Raw genomic sequence first — 24,582 nt, 5'->3', positions numbered from 1 at the left:
CTCTTCCTTTCTCTTTGAAGTCAAAAATAAAATTCCATGTGCCTCTGTAGCCTCAGAAGGTCTTATGCACTCCAAGAATATATATATATATATATGTGTGTGTGTGTGTGTGTGTGTGTGTGTGTATGTATATATATGTGTGTATATATATGTGTGTATGTGTGTGTGTGTGTGTGTGTGTGTGTATATATATATATTTGCATGATCTAGCCCATACCTCCTTTCCATTCCTGTTTCAAGCCTCTCCTCCATGCTTGCAGGCCTCTGGTCATTGAGCATTCTGTTCCTGTGCATAAATGGCACCTCCTTACAGACACCTTATAATGACCACTCAGAATAAAATAGATTCCCCAGTTACTCTCTCTCATCTGCTCTTCTCCTGCTTAGCACAATTTGTCATCACATATTTATTTAACCAACCCACTAAACCAGTGTCTAATGTGATCTGCTACCAGTATACAACATCAATTGAGAACTTGTTAGAAATGCAAATTCCCAGACCCTGCTGACTGAGAAACTCTGAGGCAATCGAGTTTTGTGACGCCTTCCAGGTATTCCTAATGCCTCAGGGGTCCTCAAACTTTTTAAAGTGTGAGTCAGGCCCTCCGTGAAAGCAGAGACTACTTCAGTTTTTACCTCATTATATACCCAGGACTTTGCCCAGTGTCCGGCATAAAAGAGATGCTCCATAAATAAGGGTGAACCCAAAAAATGTGTATACAGATGTATAATCAATTGATGTTTCTTTGTTTTCAGATTTAAGCCATTGGAATTAATACTTAATAGAAATCTGCAAACATTTTGATTCCCCATATTGTTCTATTTCCTTTCTTTCTTTCTTTTCTGATAAGAGGAACACCAATTTTACTTCACACTCCACTAACAAGTCTTATGTACAGTTTGAAAAACACTAGTTACTAAGGCTATTCTAACAAATGTATGCTTATACCGTGATTTTTTAAGTATATTTTTATTGATTTCAGAGAGGAGAGATTTTTTAAGTATATTTTTATTGATTTCAGAAACATGAATGATAAGAGAGAATCATTGATGGGCTGCTGCCTCCTGCACACCCCCTACTGGAGATCAAACCTGCAACTGGGGCATGTGTCCTGACCAGGAATCCAACCGTGATGTCACCCCTCAACCACTGAGCCACACAAGCAGGCCACTATATTTTTTCCTAACTGAACTCCATCCTCCACCCCCTTATTTCCTCATGCTCAAATCCTTCTAATCCTTTAAGGCAGGCGTCTTCAAACTACAGCCCACGGGCCACATGTGGCCCGCAGAGGCGTCTGATCCGGCCCGCCAGGTTTTTTGGGCAGTGAGCGCAGCCGAGGTGTTACAGTAGGAATTAGTAGTTCATATAGTCCGGCCCTCCAGCTCTCTGAGGGACCGTGATCTGGCCCCCACTTTAAAAAGTTTGAGGACGCCTGCTTTAAGGCCTACCTTTCATAGCAGATTTCTCTGACATGGGACTTCCTCTCCTAAAGTTCCACCACATTTTCTCTATATCCACCTTATGACTTTTCTTGCTTTCTCCTTTTAATATAGTGTTTACGGGATGCCACTTTTCCTATTAAAGTAAATCCTTCAGATCAGAATCCATACTTAATTCATCTTTGTACTCTTCACAGCATGTGGCATATAACTTCAAATGTTTTCTATGTGAGTTAAACATTCAACGAGGGAGCTGTTGATTTCATTTAGAGTTCTGTGAGGAAATATTTTTAACAGAAATAGAATTTTAATGGGTGGCTGAGAGAGGGAGGCATATGGGGAAAAGGGAACCATATGGGAACATTGCCCAAGACAAAAACAGTGCGGGGCACACTCGGGCAATTATGTGTGTGGTGGAGGAAAGGCGAACGAGGTCAGGTGGCAGAGTGCCTTACATGACCCAGACTTTCTTCTGCAAGGAAAGGGGGGCCTTCTGAAGTCTTTGGTTGGTCTTGTTTTTAAAATGATAACTGTAGTCACAATATGTGAGAGACAGAAGGGTGCTGTGGCTATGAAAACAAGCCTCTCATGCCGAAACCGGTTTGGCTCAGTGGATAGAGTGTCGGTCTGTGGACTGAAAGGTCCCAGGTTCAATTCCGGTCAAGGGCATATACATTGGTTGCGGGCACATCCCTGGTGGGTGGTGTGCAGGAAGCAGCTGGTTGATGTTTCTCTCTCATCAATGTTTCTAGCTCTCTTTCTCTCCCTTCCTCTGTGTAAAAAAATCAATTTTATTTATATATATATATATATATATATATATATATATATATATATATATATATTTTTTTTTTTTTTTTTTTTTTTTTTTTTTTTAATGAGCCTCTCAGCCTCTCAGATCTCCTGCGGGCAGCATATTCACTGACCACCCCAGCTGCTGCCCTATGGGTCCACCATTGTGTTCAGCTGGGAGCACTAACACAGACCCATGCTTGTGGGACACAGGACTCCTCTGACTTTGGTTTAAGGACTCCCCACCAACCTGCCACAACTTTATTAGAACTGCAGTCTGCCCTCTCCCAGGCAATGGTCCTCTGTCCTCCAGTCAAATCTGCACTGCAGTGTGAAGCCTCGCCAAGCACCCTGCTTCCTCACCTTAGTCCTTCCCAGGCATTTCCCCTAAAGATCTGTTATATCTTCATCCTGTGCTCTCATCCCCTTCTCTGGGGACATGAACCAACTGCCCTGGAGCAAATAAGATCAGAAAGGAGGTAGAACCCCAGAGGTAAGATGGACATGCCTATGTATTAAAATACACATATGCCTGAAAATACACATTATGTGTTTACTAATGTGCACATATGGTACAGATGCTGATACTCAACACAACAGGCACTCCAACTTACTGAAATGATCAAAACTGAAAAGAGGAAGGGTTCACCTAGGGAGCCACTGTAGAGGAAGGAATGCAGCTCTATCAAACTGCGTGTCTGAGTTGGCAAGAAATGCAGCTAAGGTCAAATAACACAAGACAGTTTTTCACAGAACGTGAGACGCCTGGCTGGCCAGAACACTCTCGCCATATCACATGCTGTGAGAGAAGCTCAGACCACAAAATACAAGCAGATGTCAACACTTTCACCTTCCACTTTCTAAATATCGCTGATCCGGCCAAGTTTCATTTCACTTATTGGGCCACTTTCCATGCTGAGGGAGAGGGGTTGAGGAAGGGCGGAGGAAAGTGTTAGGATTCAAGTTTCATATCTGCTAAAGCACACTGGTGTTGCTTATTGCTGGGTTTCAAGAGAAAAGCTTCCCTAAATCAGCCATCAGTTGCTCAGAGGAACATGGAGGCCAGGGTTAGGCAAAAGCGTTCTAAAAAGGGCCAGATAGTAAATACTTTTGCCTTTAAGGGTCATCCAGTCTCTGTTGCAACTACTCACTTCTGCTGTTACAGTAGGAAGGCAGTCACTGACAGTACAGAAATCAGTGGGTAGCCACCTGCCAATAAAACTTTATTTACACAAAGAAGACAGTGGGCCAGATTTAGCTCATGGGCCACTGCTTGCCTATCCATGACATAGAGCACTAGACATTTTTCAAAAAAACAAAAGCCCTCTTTTGCTTTGGAGGTGGATGTTGCACCTGCTTTTTAATCTTTTATTTACTAGTACTTAATACAAAAAGTACAGTATTGCCTGCCTGGTGTGGCTCAGCGGTTGAGCATAGGCCCAGGAACCAAGAGGTTGCTGGCTTGATTCCTGGTCACACCACATGCCCAGGTTGCAGGCTCAACCCCTGGGGGAACACCTGCAGGAGGCAGCCAATTGATGATGTTCCTCTCTCATTAATGTTTCTATCTCTCCTTCCACTGTCCCTTCCTCTCTTTGTAAAAATCAATAAAAACATTTTTATAAAATAAACGCATGTGCATGAAATTTCTTTTAAGGTATAGTATTAAAATCTAGTTGAAAATTATCAATTATATTAAATGCCACTTCTAATACAGTAAATGGTGATGAAACAAGCTCTGGCCTAAATAAAAGAATCCAAATAGTCATCAAACTCCAACCTGTAATGACTTTTATCTACTAGACCAGCAGTTCTCAGTGTGGTCCTTAGGTTCAGCAGCATCAGCATCACCATGGAAATTGTCAGGAATAAAAATTCTCAGGCCTTGTCCCATCCCTACTGAATCAAAATATGCAGAAGTGAGAACCACCAAGCTAGGTTATCTGAAACTGCCTGTGCCTCATATTCTCCAGCAGCAAAGTAGGACTACTGAAGTCTTGTTATTTTCCCCATCTCTAAGATCATGAAGAGAGTGCCAAGGCTAGGCTGATGTGCACCTCAAGTATATATACTTCTGGTATATATAATCACTTTGCTGAAGCCGATTAATGCTGAAGTCCAAAGCATGTATGTTCAAAAACAGAAGGTGGACCATCTGCTTTAGAAAATTTAGTTCTAAATTAAATATATATTCATATATTTAGAACTAAATATATATAGTCATACAGATTTTCTTCAGTTTTATCTGTAGAATGATCAGCAGAGTACTTAGGTGTCCAGATAAGATATATAATTTGTAATGGGGATCATATCCCAGCTGGGCCAGAGCCAAGATTTGTATCTCTCTAATGTGTAGAATTAGGCAACACACAAATCCCACCCAAGTACTTGTTTGCACCCCTAATTTACATAGGGTCCAAGGAGAATTCTGGGGAAAATCTGGGGAAGCTCTATCTATGAAACAAGCATCAGATATTAGAGGCATAGCTGGGAGACTTGTGGGGTGGAAGAAGATGCACATGAAGAATGAGAGGGAAACAGAAGCTTGATCAAGTCTCCTCCTTCCTCATAGACACACACACCAAAATAAAACTAACCATCCGAGAAAGGAATATGGCAAACCAGACACCACCTGCTAGAATGACCTTGGCAGCCTTAGCACCTGAGCAGAGTCTGCCTCTGAGTCTGGCATGGCAGCTGGCATGTGAGCCATTTCCCTCCAGCAATCCTAGAAACATGTGAGTGCCCCAGGGATAGACAGTGACTGGGCTTACTTGTTTGCTCATGGAAAAAAACAGGTCCACTCAGTCCTATAATGTCCCATGGGTCCAGCAATTCTCCTGAGACATGACTTTTTTCCCACTTGGCAAGAGACTGTTGAGTTCTTGAAAAAGAAGTATAAGAATCACCAGCTCTGGAGTAAGATGGGGAATTGGCAGCCCAGCAGAAGCCAAGAGTTTTGCAGTCAGAATACCACAAGAGCTTTTATTAGGTGCCCTTTGAGAACTTCCTCAACACTTGAGGAAGTCTATGCAAAGTCCCAGAGTTTCCAAGTGAGCCAGCCAGAGCTTCATGGCAGCAAGATTCTGATGAGCATGTTAATGTAACTTTATTGTAACTACAAGTTAGTTAGATGTATGTGTGTGCCCTGTATTACATTCTCTCTGCCTCACCTTTCGTTTATTCTAACACTCATTATAGCGACTGGTTTTGCTCAGATTCCAACCAGCATCACACAGATGCTACCCAAAGGGCCTCTCTTCAAGATAGCCTCTTGTTTTGAACCCCAAGGCCTCTATGTCAAGACTGTGGAAAGGGGCAATTAACACTCATGAGGTGAAATTTCACCAATGAAGACAGGAACTCTTGAACAAATGCTTCCATCTTTTTTCCTACCAAAAGGAAAATTCTAAAACCCATTCATTCAGCTCCTCAAGCAGACCTGGGGCATCAAGTACCCATTTTCCCAATTATGACTGATTTGATATTGCTCCCTTGCCTTCTTGATTCCCCGCTCTGCAATGCTGTCCATCACCAGGGACTTCTGGATCTCACACCCTCATGAAGGTTTGCACTTAAACCTTTGGTTCAGGCTCCATTTTCTGAGCATTCCAAGCTAAGGAAGAAATATTTAGGTTTCCCTTAGAAGTAATAACACATTTGTGGTCAATATACTTATACATCTTTCAAGAAAATAGTACTATTTCATATTTTACATGATTTACATATAGCTAACAATTCCATTACATACCTCTAGCAATGATATTATAATCCTCATCCATTTTCTAGATTTCTAATCTTGCATTTCCAACATGCAAAGACTTTAAAGCTAAATATAACCACATGCAATTTTCTAAGAATGCATTAAACAACACTTGAGTGATCTGAAACTGCAATATCAAACAAATTGCAAAGCAACTCAAGATATTGAGAAGAAATACAAGCAGAAAAAAGATACAAATACTACAATGCCTTGGTTTTAGCAAAGAGAATGAGCAACTGAAGACTTACTTTCTACAGCTATAATGATAATCATTTTTTAAACCTGACCAGGGGCGGAGGGGGAGAGGAGGGGGCTGAAATGTTTTAAATGGTATTTAATTTTCCTTTCTGTCCTTCCTTCTACCACCCTCATTATTCCTTGAAGGCTGTTGCTTCTTGGAGTTGGTAGTCGCTGCTTTATTCTGTTCTCTGTTTTAGCCTTTAGTATAAAATTCAAAACTCATTTTGATTATAGGCAAAATTCAAAGAGAATACTTTATTAAGGGAGAGAAAATAAATTAAATGCAGCTAAAATTTTCAAACAATCTTTATACTAAGCACATTAATTCTTTATATTAAAAAAGCAAACAGGCCAAAACCAGTTTGGCTCAGTGGATAGAGCGTCAGTCTGCGGACTGAAAGGTCCCAGTTTCGATTCCGGTCAAGGGCATGTACATTGGTTGTGGACACATCCCCAGTAGCAGGTGTGCAGGAGGCAGCTGATTGATGTCTCTCTCTCTCTCTCTCTCTCTCTCTCTCTCTCTCTCTCTCTCTCTCTCACACACACACACACACACACACACACACACACACACACACACACATCAATGTTTCTAGCTCTCTATCCCTCTCCCTTCCTCTCTATAAAAAAAATCAATAAAATATATATATTTTTTAAAAAAAAACAGAATCTCAGAGTATGAAACACTGAAGGTAGGGAGAAATCCTCATTTCAAGCATTCTAATCTTCTAGTGGAAAACATGGACATGAAAGTAAAAACCACCTTCCCTTTTTGTCATACATGATACATGGACTTACAGATCTCCTCAAACATCTTTCATTACACTGGGTACCTCTCATCAACCTGTAACCCTTTTCTGGCTCTGCCCAAGACCTCCTCAGGTGTGAATCATTTTTAATTTCAGAAAATAAAGCTGCTTGTTCAAAGACAAACCCTTTCAATGCTATTAAAAATACTCCTCTGTTTTTTTTTTTTGTCATCATTGAGCCAAATTTTCAACCCATTGTAACCTTAAGTGTGTATCAGCCCAGCCTTGGCATTCTCTTTGTGACCTTAGTGATGGGGGAAATGACAAGACTTCAATAGTCCTACTCTGCTGCAGGAGAGTTTGAGGCACAGGCAGCTTCAGACGTAACCTAGCTTAGTGGTTCTCAAGCTTGACCTTGCATCAGCAGCACTTGGAGGGCTTGTTAAAACACCAGTTGCTGGGCCCTGCTCCTACATATTCTGACTCAATGAGTATGGAACAGGGATTTGAGTTTTCTTTTTTCTTTTTAATTCTTTATTGTTGAGAGTACTAATGTTTCCTCTCCCCCTCTCCCCTCCCCAAATTGTCCTCTCCTGAGAATTTTTATTTCTAACAATTGGTTGTGCTGCTGCTGCTGCTGCTGCTGCTGCTGCTGATGATGATTGTATCCCTAAGGATAGTGTATCTAACCAACTGGTTCTTTGGCCATGAACCACCACATTTTGATGACACCACATTTTGATCACAATGATATGAACCTCCTATAAAACAAGTACTACCTTGGTATTTCTTCAACATAAGGACCACTTAATTTACTGGGCAAATAGTTTTGTGGAACTCAAGTTATGTGACAACTTATTCAAAGCCACCTTGTGTACCCTCACAAATGTCTCTGATGTAACCCAAGAGCCACCCAGCTGGATTAGTGCAGGAAATCTCAGCTCATTTGATTTTTTCCCAACAAAATGAAATGGCTGAAACAAATAAGCCACCTAATTAATCAAAATAATATATTATGCTACATTTCTCAGCCTCTTCAATGTGGCTATGCCCTGGCTAATAAAATATAAATATGTCAATTTTTCCTAAGTTCACCTATAAATATATGATCTCAATAAAATTCCTTCAAATTTTCTTTTCCTGCAGTAGAGAAATTGATTATAAAAATATTGCTTTTTCTGGGATAGGCCATTAAAATTAGCCTTTATCCCTTCCTCCTTTCTATGTTAGAAAATGAGATGGCTGGAGCTCCAGCATTCATCTTAGACCATGAGAGATTTTACAGATAAATGCTGCATGCTAAGATGGTAGAACAGAAAGACTGAAAGAGCTTAAGCCACAATGATGCTAGAATCATCATACTAACTTTTAACTCCTACCTTCAGCCTTCTCTTATCAGAAAAAAAAACTCTTTTAAACATACTAAGCTATTCCACTTACTCTTTTACCTTTAGCCAAATCTAGTCCTTCCTGATGCAATATGCCAAATGACCAGATGATATCATCCATGATTTAAAATGAGTTCATCACTTATGATGTATGCAACTCACTTTGAAATGCATCCCCCCAGAAAAATAAAAATTAAAAAGATAGACCAATTGATGGAGGTGGATAAAGATATGATTTGGCAAATATAGCAAAATTTTAGAATTTATAGAATATAACTGGTAGGTATATGGGCATTCATTATACAATTTCTTCAACATTTCATAATAAAATGCTGAAAATCCTATGACAAGCATTAGAACCATTTATCATGTTTTAAAAGATATTCCTAGTAAATGAGGAATTTTGTACCTTCTTTTCTCTCACTGAAGGTCACTTCTCTTCCTGTGCTATAAACACTGTTGTGGGCTTAAAGTCTTAAAAAATAGAACTGGAAGTACTGCCAATGGGACAAACTGGGTGCAAGTAAAAATTTTAAAGGCTGTATAAACAGAAATCCATCTGGAAAGATGTTTTCTCCATCAGCACAGTAAAAGCTAGAATAGAATTTCCTGATATAGTTGTGCTGTTTGACTCTGTAAATCCCACTGGGTACAAGAGAGAGGCATCTTGCTCTTATATTTAAAAGTAACTTTCACCCATAAAATGAGGCTAAGAATGTTAGGCTCTCAACTAAGCTGAGCTCAGCACTAGGCAACTTCCTTTTCCTCCCCTGATAAGATTCTTTCTCCTTATCAATTTAGGTAGGCTTCTAAAGAGATTTAATTTCAGCTTGGTCTTCTGATCAACTTGAAGCATTTCTGGTGGGAGAGTAATATTGATGGTGTTGAATCTTTTCCCATGGGTCTGTAGTCTAAGCAAAACAAGATTGGAAATGACCATTGAACAATTACTGGCAAGAATGCTAAAGTTTGCAGAAGCTTTGCCCACAAACTGCCAATACAGAGGGGGGTGAGGGGGAAAGAGTATTTTCTTACTCTCTGAGATGCATTAAGAATGTGAGTGAAGCAAAGCCAGACACGGATTTGGACTATTGGGTCTACTAAATGAATTTATTCATTAGGACTAAAACAACTTCAGAAAATGATACAAATTTAATTCCAGAAAATTTAACTCTGAACTCATCCAACAGTATTTGTTTATGATATTTATTGAAGGGCTGAAGGAGCAGACACTGAGCTAACTGAAGAACGTGGATTTACATTATAAATATAACACTTGCTTATGACTTACTGAAAATTTCTGCTTCTGAATCAACATTTTCCAAATTTGATCTCATCTCAGAAAGAATGTTCTTATAACGTCTGGAGAAAATATCCTCAGCTGTGTCTATATTATTCAAGAATAGAAAAGAATACGATTTCTATAGATTTAAATTTTGGTAGAAAATCACACCTCTGTAAACAGAGGTCTATAGCATAGTCTTCTTGGAGAGAAATAAAAAATGGAGAAGACCAGACATTATAGGCATTATCTATATCAGGCAAAATATTAATCACTTTATATACATATTATTACCCCTAATCCTCACAAAACCCTGTAAGATAGGAACTGTCATTATCCCATTTTATAGATGAAAAAACAGAGGCTTAGAAATGTTTGCCTGAGGTCACCTGCCAGGAAGTGGTAGAGCCAACACTGGGACCCAAGGCTGCCAGAGTGCCACACAGAAGAGGTGGAGGGTGGGGCCTGAGAGGAGGGGAGGAGGAAGAAGTGGAGAAGGAAGAGAGGAAGGGAGGGAAAGACTTGTCTAACATACAGGTTAGGAATATTGTAAAAAAAAAAAAAAAAAAAAAAAAAAAGCATTTGAAGATTATACGTATGAAGTACTTTACATCAAATCTTGGTGGTTTCTTTGTTTCTTACTTTTTTATCCTTTGTTTCTTTACTAGAGGCCGGATGCATGAAATTCGTGCAAGACTAGGCCTTCCTTCTCTCTCTCTCCCCCTCCCCCCCCCCCCCCCCCCCCCACTGCTGCCAGCACTAGCTTCCCTCCAGCACCCAGGACCCAGGCTTCCCTCTGGCCACCAGCTGGCACCCAGGACCTGGGCTTTCCTTACAGCCCAGCTTCATCCGGAAGGTCCTCCAGAGGATGTCTGGTCTAATTAGCATATTATGCTTTTATTATTGTAGATGGCTTTATTTCTTTAGAAAAATTAAAAATAGAGGAACAAGTATTTATATCTTAAGCAATTATAAAATTGATTAATTGTAAACTACCTCCCCTCCACTTTATATGCATCTATTTCTCTCAAATATTTATTAAATACCTACTGTGTGTCAGACCCTCTCATTTATATTCTGCCTCTAATATAACTTAATTCACTTTTATTAATTATGAGAAAAAAGAAAAACATTTTCACTATTAACACAGAATAAGAAAATGAGGCACTATGCTAAAAGGCTCTAAGGAACTGTCAGAATATTAAGAATGTTGACATTAAAGAATCAGATGAAACCCCATGTTACCAGACCACATGTGCAGCTGGGGGAACAACCCCATTTTCCCTGAATTTCACCATGAAAGAAATGCAACCTCCACCAACATCACTGATATTCAGGTTGCAGAAAGAAATTGAGGAGGGTTTTTTGTGGGAAGGAAAACTGAAAAAGAGAATGAGCAAAGAACCAATGAGAAGAACTGAGAATACCTAATTTTTACATTATTTATGAACTGTTGGCTTTGGAAGTTATCAGAAGAGGGTTGAAACCTTGTCTATCTTGGTGACCACTATATCCACAGCACTTTGCACTCTACCAGAAATATAGCAGGCACTCAATAGAAAATTGGTTGAAAAGATAAATGAATTAATGAATAGACCAGAATATGACAACGAAGCAGTAACATTATTGTCTCTGTATCTGACACAAAAAGGATAGCTGTTCATCCAGAAAATGCTGAGGTCCAATTTATATGCACCCAAAAATCTCTGGCAGCCCAGGTATTCTATTATGGAGTCACATCTCACTGTAACCACAAGAAAAAAACACAGAAATTTATAACTCTAATATAAGTACAATCATATATAGATAAGAGATATAGAAAGGTAGCACATGAAGGGAATTACTCACTTCCTTACTTCTAAACCTGTTTGGCTTCATAAAGAGATTCAGTCACCCTCAAGATTTGTCACACCCATGAGGGAACCTTCCACTTGGAAAGATCACCTTACTGGTTTCTGTCAAATGACCCCACTAACCACTGACTTCCAAGCATCCTAATTCAAGCAGGAATTGTGAAATGTGGGAAACTCTTATTCAGCTCAAATCATAAGTCCCCTAACCAACAGTCACTACTATTTACTCTGATCAAGTGCAATGGGAAAAGCAAATATTCTGTTCAATTTTCCTCATTGATGTCATCGAAATGTTTTTCTTCCCACCTCACCCCAAGGGAGTTTCAGGCAATAGAGATATGGTAGTGGGGGGCGGGGGGGAATAGAACATGTAAAAATAGCAATATATTTTAGTAGTCATTTTTATTTAGCCTTTTGAGTCCCTTAACACATATTTGCTCCCTATCTCAATAAGAATCCTCAGAAGTCATTGAGGGTAATTACCCTGGAGCCACTCTGTTCACAACCAGAAATAGTCAAGACATGACCCAACAGAGCAAATACGAGCAAAAAAAAAGTCTTAAGGGTCAAAAAGAGCTTCTGAAAGGGGCATGATACAGAGGAATTCTGGTGTGGAACAGAGTTCCTGAGAAAAACATAGGCAGAGCTAAAATGGGTTATTAAGAATTTGGATCTTGATATGGTAATAATAGGAAGTCATAGTATCCAAAATAATAACATGAAGAAACCAGTAAGGGTGGATAGGGGAGAGAGGAGATAATGAGACAAACTAGATACACTGTCAGGGTAATTCATACTGAGGTGAGGAGGACCTTGGCTAGAGTTGTGCCCATAGAAAAGTCAACAAGGGACCAGATTAAAGACTCGCTAGACTGTGTGTCCTCAGGCCCCCATGTTCCAGACACCATATACATAACACACTTTTTTGAAATGAATGGAATGAAAAATAAAAAGAAGTATAAGAAAAAGAGAAGTCCTTCGACAAGCTGGAGAAATACGGTGGTTGGCCATGGGATTGAAGTGACAGTGGGAACTCTAAGTGGAGCTGCCTTAATTATGGGCAGTGGGCAAGATGGAGACTCAGTCCATGGCAGAACCAGGACTGGAGATGGGATTTTGGAGTTGAGATTTAATGGCAGGAAAACAAAATCACAATAGAGACACTGAGGATAATAAGCAGGCTTCAGCTGCATTAGGAAAGGGGACTAGCCAAGACCAGTTTGGATCAATGGATAGAGCGTCAGCCTGCGGACTGAAAGGTCCAGGGTTCAATTCCGGTCAAGGGCATGTACCTTGGTTGTGGGCACATCCCCAGTAGGGGTTGTGCAAGAGGCAGCTGATCGATGATTCTCTCTCACCGATGCTTCTAACTCTCTATCCCTCTCTCTTCCTCTCTGTAAAAAATCAATAAAATATATTTTTTAAAAAGGAAAGGGGACCAGCAAAGGGAACTGAGGAGAAGTCAAAAGAAGAAGAAAAAGGAGGAGGATGGGGTATAAGAGAAGAAGAACTAAGAAAATGCAGTTTCATGACTTTGGGAGAAAGTTTCAAGGAATTGTTTGTGGTAAAATAAGAAGGACTTGGGCCAAAGCCGGTTTGGCTCAGTGGTAGAGCGTCGGTCTGCAGACGGAAAGGTCCCAGGTTCGATTCCAGTCAAGGGCATGTACCTTGGTTGCGGGCACATCCCCTGTAGGGGTTGTGCAAGAGGCAGCTGGTCGATGTTTCTCTCTCATCGATGTTTCTAGCTCTCTATCTCTCTCCCTTTCTCTCTGTTAAAAATCAATAAAATATATTAAAAAAAAAAAAAAGAAGGACTTGGCTCTGAGTGAGGGAGGGATAACCTGAGCCCCAGCTCTGCCACAAGCCTGGTTTGTGACCTGGAGCAAGTGTGTGGACCTGGGTCTGGTGTCCAACTCATGATCTGTGAGTGGTCTGAGTACTGTGCCAGCTCTCAGGGTCCCTGAGATTCTGAGCACTAAAGGTTTCAGAGATCAGGAAGGATGAGAGAGTGGTAATTAATTTCAAAGAGAAAATGTCACCAGTAAGGGCAGAAACCAGCAGACAAGGACTGAGAACAAAAGAATAAGTAGGACTTCAAGACTTTGCAGACAGACATAGGGTCCAAAAAAGCAGCAGGATCAAAGGGAATTTTTATTTTGATGATAGGAGAGACTAGAGCTTGTTGAAGCCAAAGGAAGAGAAGATAAAAGGTGAAAATTTGAGACAAGATTTTAGAGAAGAGGATGAGAATAAGATCCAAGGCATAAAACATTTTTATCTGAGGCACTAGGAAGAGTAGTGTTGGAAAAATCAAAGAACTCTGATCTATTGATATATAAGTACTATGAAGGCAAAACTTAAAGACTAGAGAATGTTCACCTAGAACTGACTCTCTTTACATCGTCTAAAAAGGAGGCAAATCTTTGTATTCATGGCCTATTGTAGCATTACAAATTACCCCAAAACCTGTGGTTTAAAGCAACAAATATTTACTAACTCACAGTAGATAAGGGCCAGGAATCCAGAAACATCTCAGCTCAGTGATCAACCAAAGGACTTGTATACATGCATATAAGTACAACCAATGGACACAAAACTCTGGGGAGAGAGGGGATGTATGGGAGGGGGGGCAATGTTAAAATATGTACACAGATAATAATTTAATTAAAAAAAATTTTTTAAAGCAACAAATATTTACTAATTCACAGTAAATAAGGGCCAGGAATCCAGAAACATCTCAGCTCAGTGGTTCTCGCTCGGGACCTCTCATGAACTATGATACCTGCCTGGGCTGCAAACATGTAAAGGTTTGAGTGGGGCTAGAAAATTCACTTCCAAGATGGCTAATCACATGGTTGTTGGCTGGAGGCCTCAGTTCCTTGTCATGTGCACCTTTCCTCTGCCATGGCAGCTGGCTAACCCCCAGAGCAAGTGATTCAAGAGAGTAACCAAAATTGAAGCTGCTATGTCTTTTATGACCTAACCTCTGAAGTGACACAGTCGATTCCACCATATTCACTCATTAGAAGTGAGTTGCTAAGTCAGGCTCACTCTCAAGGGGAGGGAATTAGGATCCACCCCTTAAGAAGGAGTATAAAATAATTTGTGAACAACTTTTAAAACCACAACAGTCTTCAAAGACTGTGTAAATTAGGAGGAAGACTGTCCATTTAGAAAAAGTAGCTGTGAAATATCCATTATGGGGTATCCTAGGAGTTACTGGGAGTAGATTAAAAGGCTCCCAAAAAGGTTATACTAATGCTACAATAACAAAATGACCTTTAGAAAGGGCAAAAATAATGAGATGGATTTATACCTCTCAGACCAGAAGTTTACAAAGGAAGAAGACTAGTGTTAGCACACGGGGTAAAGCTTTAAAAGAACCCTTAAAGGCCCAACTTGTGTGGTTCAGTGGTTGAGCATTGACCTATGACCCAGGAGGTCATGGTGTGATTCCCGGTCAGGGCACTTGCCCTAGTTGTGGGCTCAATCCTGGTGGGGGGCATGCAGGAGGAAGCCAATCAATGATTCTCATCATTGATGTTTCTATCTCTCTCCCCCTCTCTCTGAAATTAATAAAAATATATTTTAAAAGAACCATTAAAGATCATAAAAGATAAAAACTAGTACCACACCAGGTCCACAAGACATGCTTGACCTCTATGGAGTCAAAAAGGAAACAGTGAGGCATGTGCAAGGTCAGGCACGTGGCTACGCTCACTGTAGCAGGCAATGACCTCCAGTTGCAGTCCCCATCCAACTGAGTAGAAAAGTTCTTGAGTGCTTTCAGCTACACTGAATTAATTATCTTCTGAAAGCAATTTAAAGCAAGAATCATGTTGCTGTTTTTATTTTAGTATCCCCAGTGCTAGCACATCTGGAGAGGGGAAAGCATAGAGAACAAATAAATATCTAGTTGATGAAAAGATGGATGGATGGATGGATGGATGGATGGATGGATAGGTGGATGGAACTATTTCAAATGGAGAAGCAAGTATATGTTATTTCCCTTTATGTGCTTTGAATGTTTAAATTTTAATAGGACAAGAAGGTACTGAACTCATTTCTTGACCTTGGTAATTTACAAAGGATAAAATAGCACACAATGTGGTAACCAAACAGGAAATTCCTAAAATAGAAAATAATTAACAAATGTATCAAGGGGGCTATTATTTGTTATATTTATTAAGTATGTTCTTTTAATTAAATGATTATTCATCTTTGTTTTCTTCTGCCTGTCCCCATTATTTAATGATAAATGTATACAAGATATTCTGGAACTTACATTTTCATAAAGGAGAAAGTAGATTCAACTAATGAATGTTCTTAATCTATTTATATAAAGCTATCTTTTTTTATTTTAGCTAAAACTTGTGAGTTAAAACTCATGTTTGTCAAAATAAATAAATAAATAAGAAAGCCAGTTTAAAAATTAGCTAAATTCTTCCCAATTGTAGATAGCCCAGAAGTTCATTTTAATATACAAGGTGGGAAATAATACAATAATTAATTAATAACACAAGAATAAACTGTTTTTGGCCTGGACCGGTTTGGCTCAGTGGATAGAGCGTCGGCCTGCAGACTGAAAGGTCCCGGGTTCGATTCCGGGCAAGGGCATGTGCCTTGGTTGCAGGGACGTCCCCAGTGGGGGCTGTGCAGGAGGCAGCTGATCGATGATTCTCTCTCATCGATGTTTCTAACTCTCTATCTCTCTCTTCCTCTCTGTGCAAAATCAATAAAAAAATATATTTAAAAAAATAAAAAAATAAAAAATAAAAAAGAATAAACTGTTTTTGCATACTCACAAGAGTAAATCTATTTTTGCCACAACCTGTATTACAGATATTATTTTTCCTCCTCATAAAAATATAATAAACTATATTATTATAAGCATATATTTAATTTTGTTGAGCATCTGTTGTAAATAAATTGTATATTGTACTGGAAATAAAGAGCACATGAATGTATTTATTTGACTAAATAAAATAGAAATAACTGTTTGGTGGATAACTAAAAAAAGTTGTCCAGATCTATTTTCTGCTTAGCTATAACTTTTCTGCACATTTTGGTGTATAATGCAGAACAACTTTAAGTTAAATAAGATTAAAAACAAATGGAATGTTTGTTGCTTATTTTAGTATTAACGTTATTGTAACCTTATTCTAACTTAATATTACACTCATGTTTGATACTTATTACACACATGGAAATGTATATTGCATCATATAATGAAATATGAAATGTATATAAAAAGGGAACCATATAGGATGATATATATATATCAACATGTCAAATGCTCTTAAGAAAGAAATGCATGCTCTGCTCTAGGCATTCATAGGAAAAGATTTAAATGATTTTCTACATTTATACAAATCAACTTCAATCATTTCTAAATACCAGAAAATAAAATGTTCTATATTTTTTTTTTTTTAGTGGAAGGGAGAAAGAGTTAAAGCTTTGAGAAACTTAAATAAAAGTTTGTCTCTTAGATACTTCTAGGTGATTCCTCACAGTGGCAAATAGCAAAATAGAAAGACTATAGGTCACCTATGACCAAGAATGATTGTTTTCATAAGTAGGCAACAATTTAATCAGACTTTTCTAGTAAGTATCAGAGAGTCTAAAAGCAGGTACCTCATGCCCAACTGCATAATAAAGCACCCTAAATTCAACCCTAAGGCCTACAATGTGACAAATGATTCAGAGACTTCAAGTCCTGGGCCTACTTAGGGATAGCTGGAAAGAAAGAAATTCCACATGCCTGCGATGTTTGTATCTGAGGATCTCTATCGGAGGAAGGAGAGATCCTCAGATAGGAGAAGGTTGCATACAGTGGTGTGCTGGAGTCAGCTCCTAAGGGTTCTCAAGAGCCAATTGTGTGCTTCTCTTCCCAACTCCAAGCTCAGTACTATTGCACTGATAGCTTGAAATGAGCCATGGTGGGAGTTATTTTCACCACTGGCATTGGCAAATGCTAAAAATCCAGGCTTTTTATCCAGACTCTGAGTAGTTGCTAAACATTTATCCAGACTCTGAGTAGTTGCTAAACATCATCTGAAATACCTGCCAAATCATTCACAAGAACTCACCGAGGCCTTGTCCCGAACCCACCACTATCTTGGGCATTTGTGTGCTATGTACCTACAGGAATCAAAGTGGTCACCTTTTTATTTTTCCAAGGTGAACTTCTTTTGGAGCCTTACCTAATCTCTCCCATAGACTTGTACAAATGTGCATGACCACATTAACTTTGATATTATTTTATACCTCCTATAACTTTTATATTTAAAGTACAGGATAGCTACCGTATTTTCCGGCGTATAAGACGATGTTTGAAATGAAAAAAAGTCAACCGAAAATTGGGAGCAAAAGACCAAAATTACACAAAAAATCACCTACAGATCTTGACGGCAAAGTAAGTCTTTTCTTTGAAGTGGGGGGTAGTCTTATACAGTGAATATAGGCCTAAACCTATGTTTTAACTGTAAGATTAGGGGGTCGTCTTATACGCCGGAAATACAAAAAAAAAAAAAAAAAAAAAAAAAAAAAAAGATGAACAAAGCCCACCTCCTCTATAGCATCAGCATGAGGCCAGAACAGGACAGCAGAGAGCACATCAACCTCCAAAATGGCAAGCACGTTGTAAGTCTAAAATTCAATGAGAGAACCGCATTCACCTCTCTCTGCTCAGACAGAACCATCCTAGCTACCTGAGCAATAGGAGCTAATGGTTTCTGAGTGCTTCCTACAGGACAGATCCTGAGTACTTCACCTGGAATGTCTCATTTAATGGTCTTAACAACTCCACAAAATAAGTGCACTGCATTCGTGGTCCCATTTTATAGATGATGAAACTGAGTGTTACAGGTTGTGGTTCTGGTCCAAGCTCACACAGCTGGTAACAAGCTGGGATTTGAATGTGGGCAGCCTGCTTCTAGAACCCAGACTCTTAATCGCTGCACTGGAATGCAGGCCAGGGACAAGAACCTTCTGAAGATTGGAAAATCTAATGTTTGAGAGGACCGTTTTAAAGAAGCAGATGAAGAGAACCACCAATTTTCCTGTAAAATATTCCTTGTTTTCCCTTTTAAATCTTCAAGGTCACCCTCGTGATCTGGGAGTTGAGGGAGAGTGTTGTTTTATATGTTACTTTTGTGCTCTGGGCGGAAAGTCTCCTTGGCCTGGAGCTCTGCTCTCCCCACAGCCTGCAGGTTCTCAAGCTCAGACACTTCCAGAAGTCCCCATTGTCTTGGCTTGATAAAGGATTTGTAATGCCCAAGGCCATAACGCATTTATTCCTGTAGTTCCTTACAACTGACAAAGGCAAAAACAATGGTTTCTTTTTTTTTTTTTTTTTACCTACACTCTCTTTTGTGATATTTCAGGTATGCAACAATTAATAGTAGTTCCCCCAGAATAGTCTAATTATAAACTTTTTCCCTAGGATGTGGAGAGAAATGGTCTATTTCACTGAAGAGTTTTTTTTTTTAACTCAAATTTCAAACTGAGCTGAACATGAGTTCATCTATTTTACCTGGTCTTTTTCCTGCCCTTGAAACACTGGGAGCTTCAAGTAATGGCCATCAGCCACGTCCTTCTGTGGCAGCTTTTGTTTAAAGCACATGTGTCAAACACAAGGCCCGCGGGCCAAATCCGTCCCGCCAGGCCTTGCAATGTGGCCCGCACTGCGCTGTCATCACTGCACTCCGCTGCGTTTCCATCACAATGACAGTTTATGACTGTTCAGTAAACCATTTGGCCCGCGATTTAGGCTGGATTTTAGATTTTGGCCCCTTCTCTGATTGAGTTCGACACCCCTAGTTTAAAGTTACAAACTCATTGGAACTGGCAACCCTAGCCTTTTGGTCTTCTACAATAGGAACATTACCATATCTATTCCCATCTATTTTTCTACCTCTTCATAAAGGAGGCTATCCTGTTTCATTTTCTCCCCTACTCTAAGGATTTGGGTATTATTTGTATACTAGAGGCCCAGTGCACGAAATTCATGCATGAGGAGAGGGAGTGTCCTTCAGCCCAGCCTGCACGCTCTCCAATCTGGGACATCCCTCTCACAATCTAGAACTGCTGGCTCCCAACCGCTCCCCTGCCTGCCTAACTGCCTGCATGTGAGCCTGATCACCCCTAACCACTCCTCTGCCAGCTTGATTAATGTCTAACTGCTCCCCTGCTGGTCGATTGCCCCTAACTACCCTCCCCTGCCAGCCTGGTTGCCCCCAACTGCCCTCCCCTACATCCCTGGTCACCTCTGTCCTCCCTGCTGGCTTGGTCCCCCCCAACTGCCCTCCCCTACTGGCCTGATTGCCCACAACTGCCCTTCCCTGCCAGCCATCTTGTGGTGGTCATCTTGTTTGTTGGAGTGATGGTCAATTTGCATATTACCTCTTTATTATATAGGATTAGTTTGTTGGAACTGTCATAACAAGGCACCATAGACTGGACACCTTACAATAGAAATTTATGTTCTTACAGTTCTAGAGACTAAAATTTCAAGATGAAGGTGCCAGCAGGAGGGCTCTCTCCTTGGCTTGGAGATGGCCGCCTACTCCCTGTGTCTTCACATTGTCTTCCCAATATGCATGTTTGTCTCCAAATTTCCTCTTATAAGGACACTAGTCATATTGGATTAGGGCCCACACTAATGACCTCGTTTTAATTACTTACCCCAATAAAGACCCTGACTCCAAATATGATCATATTCTGAGGTACTGGGTATTAGGACTTTGACATATAAATGTTGAAGGGGACATCATTTAATCCCAAACAGTGTTTGACCTATAGTCAGTGTACTGTCTTTTTCATCAATCTACAGATATTTCAAACAGAAAGAATCAAAATGCATGTTTTTGACAGATAAACCCCCTGCCATTTGAAAAACTGTTGTTACCACCACCCCAAAATGAATAAGCCTTCTCAAAAAAAAAAGAAGAAAGGGGGGTAAAAACAGCATGTTGAGAAAGCTTATGTTTTAAAGCCAGTCCACCTAGCAGAGCCTTAGCTCCTAATCCTTAGAAATCCCCACCGGGAGCCCTCACTCCACCACTTACCATTCTCTCTGGGTGCCGGCCCACTTGCCGGCCTCTGCTTTTCTTTTTGGTTTTTTAATTATTGTTTTTCACTCTTTAGAACATTTATGTGTTGTGGTTTTCTTTTTACTTATTCCCCAGAGTGAATTTTCCTGATTGGGCTTTCCTGCCTATATTTATCTTCCCCATGGTTTTGGATGATGTCCATGTGGGCAGGTTTAGTTGGAAAGAACAAGATAAGGGCAATCTATTCACCACACACCAGCAATAGCAAATGAACTTTTTTTCATAGCATTTCTTCTTAAGTACCATCGTTTACTTTAAAAAAAGAGAGAGAGAACATTTCTGTTAATGTAAGAAACATTTATTACTGGCCTATCTACTTCCTCATCTGTTCTCATTTCAACCACTACAAAATGCGCATTACCAAAGTTGGCTAAATTTGGAGCTCAGTGTGTGTTCATGAGTTGAATGATGTCTTTGTCTATGTGTTTTATTTTGTACAGCTCATGGGCTAGTGACTCAATAACAGAATGTAGTGATTCTATCACTAACCAGTGTGTGTGTGTGTGTGTGTGTGTGTGTGTGTGTGTATGTGTGTGTGTGTGTGTGTGTATAGTATAACCTTAAAGAAATCATTCCGGATCTATGCCTCAGATTTCTTATCAATAAAATGTCATATCTCCCAAAACTTCTTTTACAGACTTTTGAGTGTGTGTGTGTGTGTGTGTGTGTGGGGGGGGGGGGGGGGGGGGAGAATATATGTTTTAAAGAAGAAAACAAACAAACAATTTTCAGCTTACAAATGGGCTCTCTTCCAAAAGTTCATTGACAAGTCAGTAACTGGGAACTTGGAACACATTTTCTCAGAGAAACAACATGACAGAGGGTGAGAGTTTATAGACACCTCCACGGGAATCTGAGTGTCCCCTACGCAGGTGAGCAGCTGACCTAATGTTGCCCAGAATACAATCTGTGCTCTTGTGACATTTATGGGAACGCAATCCGCCGCAGGGACAATGGTCACCTCCAACCCATGCATACTTGTGGTAGAAGTACCTCTGCATCTCCTGTGCATTCAACTCACCAAGAAAATCTATGACGGACAGGAGAAGGGGGTCTGAGGGCCTACAGAAAGGGGCTTCTTAGAAGTGGAGGGAAGCCAGGGACTCAGGAGCCTCAAGGGGAAGAAGGAGAGAGAATTGGAATCAAGGGAAAAGGTCCTACAGCCACAGTCTATCTGATAAAGTCTGGGGACAGCAGAGGCCGCTGCCTGGAGCTCTTCGTGTACAAAATATTCTCGGTCAGGGTAGAGCCACATTTATACACAAGCAGGCCGTCCTTTATCTAGTTATTTTTTTCTCTCATTTAAAAGATACCTTCTACGCTTAGAGCATTCCTGAACCAACATGAATGGAATGGTGAAATGCAGTTATTAAAATGAATGATAACTCCCTCTGGCACTGGAGGAAAAGTATCTGCTTGGGGTCATCCAGGGTGTAACATAAACTACACTGGAACCTCATAAAATCTTTTCAGAATGAATGAATGAATACGAGAAGCAACTGCAGTCAGATAATGAAGCCAGATGTCAGGGGGGAAAAACACATCGATATCCATTTTATCTGAAATACAGTTGTGTCACATTGTAAATAAAGTTAAATGTCCCTCAGTAGGAGAAATACAATGGAGCTTTTAAAAAAAAAAAAAAATAGAGATGCTAGCAGAAACTGATTTGGCTCAGTGGATAGAGCGTCGGCCTGTGGACTGAAAGATCCCAGGTTCAATTCTGGTCAAGGGCATGTACCTTGGTTGCAGCCACATCCCTAGTGGGGGGTGTTCAAGAGGCAGCTAATAGATGATTCTCTCTCATCGATGTTTCTCTCTATCCCTCTCTCTTCCTCTCTGTAAAAAATCAATAAAATATATTTTTTTAAAAATAGAGTCGCTAGGTGTTGATATATATTAAAGATATATTGCTAAGTGATAAAGGCAAGGGGGCAAACAGTATGTGTTTTTAAAAATGGCAGCACAGTCCTACATACATTTACATACTTAACATGTAACAGGTTTCTAAAAGGATATTAGCTGTGGTTACCTCCAAGGAATGGGAATATGAATACAAATTGATGTAAAAGACAGAAAGACAAACTTCACTGTTTTATGCTTCTAAGCTGTTTAAATTTTTATCACAACCAAGAATGACTCATGCCGAAACCGGTTTGGCTCAATGGATAGAGTGTCGGCTTGGGGACTGAAAGGTCCCGGGTTCGATTCCGGTCAAGGGCATGTACCTTGGTTGCAGGCACATCCCCGGTGGGAGGTGTGCAAGAGGCAGCTGATCGATGACTCTCATCGATGTTTCTAACTCTCTATCTCTCTCCCTTCCTCTCTGTACAAAATCAATAAAATATATATTTTTTAAAAAAGAGTGCTATTATAATTTAAAAAAAAAGAATGACTCTTTTTTTTGGAGGGGTAAAATATATATAGCATAAAACTTACCATTGTAAGCATTTTTAAGTGTACAGTTTAGCAGCATTAAATACATTCACATTGCTATGCAGCCAGCACCATCATCCCTCTCCAAGACATTTTCTTCTTCTCAACTCAAGCTTTGTACCCATTAAACAATAATGCCCTATTCCTCTCTTCCCAGAATGAACTTAAAAAACTTAACATAGAGAAACTCCTTCCACACAAAATATCCATACATAAATGAACTGGTAACAGTGCTCCCTTTAGAAGTGATAAATATATGTAATCAGATGTGATAGACAGAATTTGATAATAACTCCATGCTGTGAAATTCCAACTAACAAGCAGGTTTTGCAGGTTCTGTTGAAATAATAATCAAACTCTGTTTCTGAAACAGGAAATTTCATAACGCAGTATCAGCTTGAGTATTCATCTGTATACTATTAACATATGCAATTTATTCCACCTCCTAATTGATCTGACTCTCAATTGTTGCTACATCCATGCATTTGGGACTTCGAAATGCCACAAAACTGAAGTATCAAGTATGCTAATATTTCCTAAAAGCTTTGCTCACCCTTCCCAGATCCGTTTCCTCTTTCCTCTTCCTAGTTGCGTGACAACAGCGAATCCATCAAGAGTGGAAGCTATCGAATATTTTATTTATATAAATCTGTACCAGATTGCTCTGAAAAGGACCAGCATATGGCACTTACTGTGTTCAGGTGCCAGCTGAGAGGGGAAAACAAGCCAGAGGCAGGAGTGGGCAAGTTGGGTGGTGTGACACGCGTAGGAGTGCGACAGGGGTAGGGGCTGGAGAGGTCCAGGTGGCCAGAGAGAGCACTGCCAGGGACATCTGGGACCCAGGTCTGGGGAGCAGTGGTGCTCTCAAGCAGGAGTCAAGATCCAACTGGGCGTCAAGAGAGTGGGGAAGGCAAGTTTGTTGTCCAGAGGTCTGTCTGTGCATAAAGGTGGCTGGACGGCAGGTTATTTGGTTTGTTCTGATCTATGACACATTACTGAACCAGACTCTCTGCCACAGCAAGTTTTCTCGGGATGTTTTGGTCTTCATTTTTCTGCTAGATATGGAGTAAAAGGAAACCAGACTTAGGATTTCTCCATGTATAAGGGCAAAACCATCCATCTGAGAATTTTCAACTTTTTAGTTATTCCCCCAAAAGCACAACTAGAAGAAAAGAATGCAAAGCCAATGGTATGAGTCATTTGTAGAAGTGAGTAGTGAGCTGTAAATGTGAGGCTGCAGAATTTTGACACATCCAAAACAGCAAGGTGATTGGGGTGTGGCCTCAGGGAATGTCCAGGGTGGCATTACAACTGAGAAAGTTAACACCTAAACACTTGTATTGAGAAAGCCTCCAAACCGATTATTACAGCAGAAGGAAAATTATTTGCAAAGAGTCTGAGAAAGTAATAATGAAAATAATAATCACAGCAGTGCAGTAAGTGTAGTACTATGTGTCAGGCATTATTCTAATTGTTCAGCATATATTAACTCACCAATCCTTACAGTACCCTAAGAGGTCAAT

Source organism: Pipistrellus kuhlii, unplaced genomic scaffold, assembly GCF_014108245.1.
Source record: "Pipistrellus kuhlii isolate mPipKuh1 unplaced genomic scaffold, mPipKuh1.p scaffold_m20_p_5, whole genome shotgun sequence".
Classification (NCBI taxonomy): domain Eukaryota; kingdom Metazoa; phylum Chordata; class Mammalia; order Chiroptera; family Vespertilionidae; genus Pipistrellus; species Pipistrellus kuhlii.
Note: the sequence above shows the minus strand (reverse complement) of the source record.